We start from the raw sequence: 8,441 nt of genomic DNA, 5'->3' as shown, positions 1-8,441 counted from the left end.
GGTGGGGCAGAAGCCCCCCGGCCGGCGTGGTGCCCTCGGGCCCCCCTGCCACCTTCTGGGCCCCTGAGGGTGCTTTAATTGAAATCAAACACTAGATGCTCGTTTGGGGAAAGCAAGTGGCCTGACTCTCAGCTCCTGGGAAGCGTGGCGAGCTTGGCAGACAGTGCCAACCGCACAGGCCCACGTCTGCCACTGCTGCGGGCAGACAGCCCAACGTGGCCACGGCAGGAGGAGGCCCTGCTCCCAGTTGCTCCTGCCAGCCTTCCAAGGGCACCAGCCGCACACCAGGGCTTCCATCCACTCGGCCCCTGCCCTCCCGGCCCTGAGGGCTTGGGGTCCCTGGGCTCCGAGTGCCGGGAGGCCGGTGCCGGGAATGGCTGCGTGGAGCACTGGAATGGGACCAGGTGAGGGCAAGACTAAGCTTCAGAGAACGGCTATGACAAGGCAGCTGCCCCAGAAAGCTCCCTGTGCTGCTGGGGAGGCCAGAGCTGGGAAGGGGCTGGGGGCCAGAGACAGCTGAGAGGCCGTGCCAGGGCGGGGGGGTCCCAGCAGGGAAGAAACCTGGCTCCATCCTCAGCACCAAGAGTTTCCAGAAGCTTCTCGTCACTGGGGAGCCACATGTATGTCTCCACCAATAGGAAATGGCTGGGAAACACTTGACCTCTGGTTTCTAAAGCTCAGCCCCTCCCAGGACCGGGGAGGGGAAGGTGGCCAGGCGGCCGGGCCCCAACCTCTGCTCACGACGCACACACCCGCGGGAGCCTACACTTCAGTGGTTTCCAGTGCATTCACGGTGTGTGCAACCATCACTAAGGCCAATTTTAGAACATTTAAATCACCTCCAAAAGAAACTCTGGGAGATCCTGACACAGGCTACAACGTGGACGAACTTGAAGGACATCGTGCTGAGTGAAAAAGCCAGACACCAAAGACAAATCCTGTAAGATCCCGCTTCTATGAGGGACCTCGTTGTCAGCGCCATCCAGTCGATTCTGACTCTCAAGACTCTGGACAGCAGAGCGGAGCCCTGCCTGGTCCTTTTGCGCCATCCTCTCACCGGGCACTACGTCAGACGATGCTCCGTTCTATTCATAGGGTTTCACTGCCAATTTTTCAGAAGTGAGTGGCCAGGTCCTCCCCCCTAGTCTGTCTAGTCTGGAAGCTCCTCTGACACCCGTCCACCACGGGTGACACTGCTGGTATTGGACGTACTGGTGGCCTAGCTTTCAGCATCACAGCCACAGGCAGCCACCACAGTGTGACAACCAACAGACAGTGGTGTGGTTTCCTGACCGGGACACAAGCCCAGGCCGCGGCGATGAAAGCTCCGAATCTCAACCACGAGACCCCCAGGGCTGGCCACGAGAGCCCTAGAGGAGTCAGATACACAGAGACAGGAAACGGGGTGGTGGTGCCGGGGGCTGGGGGAGAGGGAGGGTGAGGGTGTCATGGAGACAGAGCTTCAGTCTTGGAAGATGAGAAAGTCCTGGAGAGGATGGTGGGGACAGACGGCTGCACAACAGCGAGAATATGCTTGATTCCTGCCAGGACTGCGCATCTTTCCTGTTACAGAAAACGCCTGGTTAAGGGGACCCCCCAGCTCTGGTGGGAATCTTCAACTGACAAGACCTCCAGTTACGTGGGGAGGGGGCTGTGGGGGGACCCTGTCCACCAGAGCTCCGGGAGCAGACCTCCCACTGCACGAAGCTCCTGCTTTTCATCGTCCACCTCCACCCCCCAGAATTTGGGAGTTCACGCGATAGAGTGTTTGGCAATTGAATTCCACAGAAAATTAAATCAATTACCAAGTCTAATAAAGAACCCCAGGTTTTTAATTAAACTAAGCTTAATTAAATGGCAAGCACGGCTCTGTCGATGCCCTGATCAGGCCCTGGGGGCCTGGGAGCATCTGAGGAGACCACACTGGCACCAGTGGGAGGGGATCGATGGGCTGCATGCTCGTAGGGGGCTAGCTGCGGGTTGGCAGGTGTGGCGGGTGTGGCCAGGCAGCCGGGCGCCCAAACACGGGACAGAGGGCCATGTTCCTGCCCCAAAGCACCAGACCCTGCAGAGGGTCAACAACTTCCAGCCCAGCTAGAAAGACCCTGGAGATGGCCCAGCTGGGGCCCCTGAGAGCCAGAGATGCATTTGAGGTCACGCAGCAAGCTGGCCCTGGGGCCTCCCTCCACTTGGCTCTGGGGCACCCCCAGATGAGGTCCTGCCACCTCTTCTTGAGGTGGCCATGTCTCCAGGGGTCGCACTGGCACCCTGGCCATGGTGGCGGCTCTGGGGGCGCTCAGCATGGGCTCGGCGTCCAGGCTGTCCTCTCTGCCCGCAGCTCCCTGCTGAGCCCTGGGCTGGGCCTCCCTTGACCCTACTCCCTCGCTCTGCCTGCCTGAGCCCCCAGGCTCTCCTGGCCCCGAGCCCGGGGTCTTAGTGGCTGTGGGGCCAAAAGCTGCTGGTGTCTCCACAGAAGCCATCTGTGCCAGGACCTGGGCACTGGGTACCACCCTCCACTCACCCTCAAACCGCCTGCTGCCCTAGACACTGAGCGCCATGAGGGTGACCTGGCAGCCAAGCAGGATGGGGTGGCAGGCTGGATGGGCCAGGGGACAGGTCTGGGAGGCTTTTCGGGGGGGGAGAGCTCAGGGGAGCATGGGGGAAGCTTTGCTTCAGAGGCTGGGGCGGGCCAGCGAGGGCTGTCCATGGGCAGTCAAGGGATCTGCGTTCGAGTCCTGGTCATCAAGAAACCACGGGCTTGTGACTCCACGTCCCTGCGCTTCTGTGAACAGGAGGTGAAGACAGACTCAGGCCATCACGGGCACGCGGCCCTCTGAGCAAGTGCCCACAGCGGCCAAAGGAACGAAGCTAAAATCAGCAAACGCAGCCAGCCAGGCTGACCAAAAGAGGGGCCAGCAGGGCCCCGCCCAGACCCTTCCGCCGGCCTCCCGAGCCAGCCTGGACCCCCAGACGTCCCGAGGCTTGTGCTGTTTCTGATGAATGGTCACTGCTGCTCGGGCAGACTGAGCAGGACAGCTGACCTCAGGCAGGCCTGGGGCAGCAGAGCGGCTGCAACCTGGGCACCCTCGGCTCACAGACCGCACCGCCCTTCCCAGCAGTCGGGGCTGATTCCAGCTCACCTGTGCCTCGTAACCCCAGCCAAAGCCCCCGAGGGAGTGCGGCCTCCCTCCCCGATGGCACCGTCCAGCCCAGCTGTGGGATCCCTTTGGGAGCTGCTGAGGCCACCTGGGTCCTTCGAGCCTCACCTACCCCCGCAGCTCCACCTCACTGTCCCCCTCCCTGTCCTCGGGCTCAGAGCTCACCAGAACCTCCCTGCACCCCGCCCAAGTGCCCAGAATCTGATGGATGTGTGTCGACGTGAGGCTGTGTGCTGGAAGCATCCTACCCCCAGCACGGAGAACCAAACTGCATAATCAAAAAAGGACCTTCGCTGCGATTGTCTGATCTATATTTATTTCATAACATGCAGAATTAATAAGATACCGGCTTTCAGGCAACCATGGGAACCGAATGCAGAAAGGCTTGTCCCGGCAAATAGATGAATTCATAAATAACCCTGGAGTGCCGGGAGCAACAGCCACGGGCCCCTGCCACAATGCTAATGCGGCGCCCGGGCCCCTGCACCCGTGTCCAGCCCAGGGCCACGATGGCAAGTCCTCCCGGGGGGACAGACCCCCAACTCTTACTGGAGCTGGCATGAGCAGGTGAGTGCTCTGTGGCTGGTCAAATGGGAGCCCTTGTTGACTCTGTCCCCGAGGGGACTGGGTTTGCAGATCAATGGCCCTGGGGGTGGGAGGAGTGGACACAGGGGAGCCACATTGTCTCCTTACAGCTCTGACTGCCAGGCGATGGGGCCCCCGGTCCTGCCTTCCAGGGCAGCAAGACAATTCATGTGAGAAAGCAGGCATTCATTCCTGCAAGTGTTCAGTCATTTGATGGACGTCTACAGGCCACCAAGAATGAGGGGGTACAGCAGTGAGTGAGGCGGGCCACGCAGGGGCACCAGGTGAGCCGCTGGACACACGAGCAAGGAACCCTGCCGCGCGGTCACCAGCCCCAGAGCTGCCTGCTCAGCGCCGAGTGACAGCCCCCCGTGGACTCTCCCTGAGCGCTGGACAAGGGCGGGCAGGGCCCACGCCTCCCCGTGGCCGACTGCTCTGCCGCCCCGTTCAACAACCACGACTCAACACGGCCGTGATTCTGCCCAGGAGCGTAGGCAGCCCGCCGAGGGGCCACTGCACTGCCAGTCGGGCTGCCCGGAGGACGTGGAGCAGCCACTCTTCCCAGGTGTGTGTCCTCCACACGGAGTCCGGCACTGCTGTGGGGCCTGCAGGCTGAGCCGGCAGTCAGTCCTCGCTCAGCCTGGCTGGCCCGTCCTGAGGGTGTGGGTTCCTTCGGCCCTGAGCTCGCGTCCCCTTGTGTGAAGAGTGTGAATCCTGGCCTCTGAGTCCTTGGGCCAGTTTCCCAAGAGGATCCACAGGAAAGAGTGCAGCCTGGGAGCGGGAGGGAGGGATGGACAGGCACTAATGGGGGACGTTGAGGGCAGTGAAGCTGTTCTGTATGATGTGACAATGGAAGATACAGGACATTACACATTTGTCCAAACCCACAGGACGTGCAACACCGAGAGTGACCCTAAGGTAAGCTGCGGACTTTGGGTGATGATGATGTGTCCACATAGGGTCATCAGTTGTAATAAATGGACACTCTAGTGGGGACCTGGAGACTGGGGGAGGCTATGCGGGGTGGGGGGTGGGCAGGGGATACAGGAACCCTCTGTTCCTTCCTCTCAGTTTTGCTGTGAACCTGAAACTGCTCTGAAAAGTAGTATACATGTGTGTGTGTGCACGTGTGTGCATGTGTGTGTGTACGTATATTTAAAGTGAAACCCTCAGGGGCGTGCACGTTTGCCACTATCACTGAAATGCTTTTATCAGACTGCCTCCTTGTGAGAGGCCTTCTGAGCTTGCCGAGTGCTCCCCAGACCTAATGGAACTGACTTTCACAGGTGTCGTCAGTCTTCGAGCCCCCTTGTGCCTGGAAGACTCATTTGCCCAAGAGATGTTCGTCTCAAACCTGAGGGGACCGCCGGGGACACGGTGGGCAGGGGCAGGGCTTCCTGGGACAGGGGTGACCCAGGCAGCACCCCCAAACCACCAGGGGAGCCTCTCGAGACTCCTGTCCACATCTGCCCCTGCAGCCCCCATCAGCTACAGGGAGACCCTCAGGCCAGCAGGGACCCGTGGCCAGGAAGTCGCCGAGGATGGACGTAGGGGGCACTCTGGGGAGGCTGGCCGCTGGTCCACAGACCATTGCCTCTCTCCGCAGCACTCCAGCGGCTGGCCCAAGGGCTCATTCAGTGCCCAGCAGCCTGTCTGGGCCACACTCACGTCCTTCAGCAGGAGGTCATTTTATGCCTGTCTCCTCAGGGCGCCCCCACCCCGCACAGGGGACACTCATTGAGCGTCCTGCTGGACCTCTGACCCCCGACCCGCCCTGTTTCCTCAGTAGGTGTCTGGTGCCTTCCTGACCCATCCTAGCCCCCGCCCACAGTCAGGCTTTTCACTCAACCCCTGCACCCTCTATTTTCTGCCTGTGAAGTGGGTCTCCCACCTCTCCATCTGTGTGTGTCTCTCTGTCCCTGTCTCTGTCTTTCTGTCTGTCTCTCCATCTCTGTCTCTGTGCTGCTGATTGAAGGATGAACTTTATGCTGGGTGCCCATCACACACAAGCCACCGCCTCCCCCGTGTGTTCCTGGAAGACAATCTGCGGCCTCCAAACCCCACCTGATGACAGCTCATCCTTCATCCAGGGGCGCCCGTGCAGACCACGGGGGGGGGGGTCTCCCTGCCTTGGGGAGGGGGGAGGAGAAGGGGGTAAGGGGGGGAGGGGGGAGGGCCCAGAGGAAGTCCTGCCCAGCTCCGCATCGCCACAGGGCTCCTAGGAGCCAGGCGAAAAGGGCACGACCGCCCTCTAGCGCCCGCGGATGGAGGACACCCCCCCCATCCCCACCCCACCCCACCCCCACGCCCGCCCGCGCTGACACGCCCGCCCAGTGTTTGTGCCGCAAGGGGAGGGGGACTTGGCCCTCCACGGAGGTCGCGCTGCCGGTGAGGTCGCGCTGGACCCGGTCAGGTGGACGGGTGGGGACCCCGGCTGCGATCCCAGGAGTGGGCCAGTGAGGACGCAGAGCCCTCTCCTTGGCGCTACCCACGTCCCCCATATCCGTGTGCGCCCGCGTGCTCTGCTCTGGGGCTCCCCGTGTATGAGGGGTGCAAGTCCCTTCTGGGCTCAGCGCTCTGCTCATCCCTAAAAATGGGGCACCCGAGGTGCTCCAAGGAGGCTGGGCTCCCGGAGTGGCTGCACCCCGACCCACAGCCGCAACCCCGCATCTTGCCTGCGTCCTTGAGCCAAGGCTTTGCGCTGCAGCACTTACCACGGGCCCCCATTTCACGCTCAGCTGACCCCAGGAGGAAACTGAGGCACAGAGAGCCCAGCGACTGCCCGGGCCCCCGGAAGAGAGGGCAGCCGGGGTGCGCCAGGGCTGCGACCGGGATAGCCCCGAGCATGGTTGAGCCGGGGTGCCTGGGGCTGTGCAAGGGTGCCGGTGCCCCAGGATGAGCAGAGGTGAGCGGGGTTCCCCCGAGGTGAGCTGTGGTGCCCTGGCGTGATTAGGGAGCAGGGATGAGCCGGGCTGCCCTAGGGTGTGTTGGGGTGTGTAGGGGTGCGTCGAGACGCGTCTGCGTCCGCGCAGTCTCGCGGGACCCTGCCGGCCCCACTCCCGGGGAGACCGCGGCCCGAGCGCGCATCCCGGGCCTGGGGCGCCCCCTGCCGGCCGCCGCGCGCACCGGCCCAACCGAGCCGGGCCACGAGGGGAGGGGCGGTGCGGGCGCAGGACCCTGGGCCTTCCCGCCTAAGCGCGGTCCCGGCGCCCAGCTCTGCCCTCAGCGGGGTGCTCCCGGCCTGCGGCTCCATCACCCGCACAGCGCTGGAGGGTCGGCCTGCTACTCACTGCGCAGGCGCTGACCTGCACCTGCACCTTTGGGATGCACACTGTCGGTGCTGACGCCTCTGAAGCGGAACGCCTCCTAGTCTACAAGGGCGGCGACAGCGTTCGGAAATATTTTTTCTTTCTCCACCATATATAAAACGATGGTGGACCTGCGGCCCACGCGGCCTTAGGTCTAGGGAGTGAGCAGGCCCGGTAGCGAGCCCTGAAGGCCTGACTACTGCCATTTAGTGAAGGGAACCTGCCCCAGGAGGCACCAGCCATAAGGGTCAGGGCTCTCGCCCTCGTGCCCTTAACCACTCCCAGGAGTGGGCAGGGAGGCCTGCAGGAGGCATTCCTCCAGACCCGGACCACGGGGCCAGGGCCGCAGGCAGGAAAGCGGAACCCCTGAACTGCACCAGCAGCAGCAGCACAGGAGTTGGTGCAGAAGAGCTGGTTGTGGGTGACGCTCAGGACAGGCTCGATCCAGCACCCGAGTCTTGGGCCTGCAGACACTCAGTGCTCCCTGGAGCTGGCAGCAGGGGCTCTCAGGGTCTAAGGACATGGGTAGGAGGTGATGGAAGAGAGAAGCCTTGGTCTGCCCTAATGTCAACCCAGCACTGAGGGGAGTTAATGCTCTCTGACATCTGACGTTAGCCCAGTGCCAGAAGCACCTGGTCTTCAGGACCGCATTGAGGGGAAGCGGCCTCTTCCTGTGATATTGAGGGTATGTCTGTGCACACTGTCCCCACACCCCTTACAGAGGAGGAAGCTGGCCCCCCGGGGCGACAAAACTCGGGAGGTTCAGCCAGCACATGGGGGCCCTAGGTGGGTCTGACCCCAGCGCCCCTCCTGAGGGTCAGTGCTTGGTGGAGGGGGGAGTCGGGAGCATCCCTTCTCGGGGGACACCGTGCAGCTGCTAGACAGGGGCAGTCTCTGTCCAGGGCACACAGCTTCCGCCGTTCTCCTCGGAGGGTCCAAAAACTGCCTCCAGGGCCCCTTTCCTTGCTCATGACACCTCCACCCTGTAACTTCCAAGTCCCGGGGGCTTTTCTTCAGCACAGGAGCTGAGGACCCCGCAAGGACACTGATCAGGCGACTGCTGCCCAGGCTGGGCTGCTGCCTCCGCCAGCCAGGAACCTGGAGGGGGCCAGGGGTCCCCAGCACTGGCCTGCCTTCACAGGGACATGCTGACTGGTGCCTCTGTCCCTCTCTAGTTTCGGCCCAGTTTATTTCCTTCCACTAAACCCTCCAACCCCAGTGGGGCAGAAGGCCAGGACCCTGGGTGACACTGCCCCTCTCTTCCAGCTCCAAGGCTGATGCTGAGGAGACATGGTGGCATTCGGCAAGAAGTCAGAACAGTTCAGGTGCTGCATGTCACCCCACGAGGCCCACCACCCCGGCCTCCATGCTCTCTTCTCCAGCACCCCAA

At 62.5% G+C, this 8,441-nt stretch overlaps 1 long non-coding RNA gene across 1 annotated transcript; it reads left to right on the top strand.

Moving 5' to 3' along the window:
• Window positions 1-3,579: 3,579 nt before the first annotated feature.
• LOC139046314 (uncharacterized) lies at window positions 3,580-5,136 on the top strand. Its single transcript, XR_011506166.1, has 4 exons — window positions 3,580-3,725; window positions 3,971-4,308; window positions 4,634-4,661; window positions 5,030-5,136. It is a non-coding gene; the product is annotated as an uncharacterized lncRNA (long non-coding RNA).
• The last annotated feature ends 3,305 nt before the right edge of the window (window positions 5,137-8,441 follow it).

This window comes from Equus asinus, chromosome 10 (genome assembly GCF_041296235.1).
Source record: "Equus asinus isolate D_3611 breed Donkey chromosome 10, EquAss-T2T_v2, whole genome shotgun sequence".
NCBI classification, from domain to species: Eukaryota; Metazoa; Chordata; class Mammalia; order Perissodactyla; family Equidae; genus Equus; species Equus asinus.
This window is presented reverse-complemented; position numbering and strand designations above follow the sequence as displayed.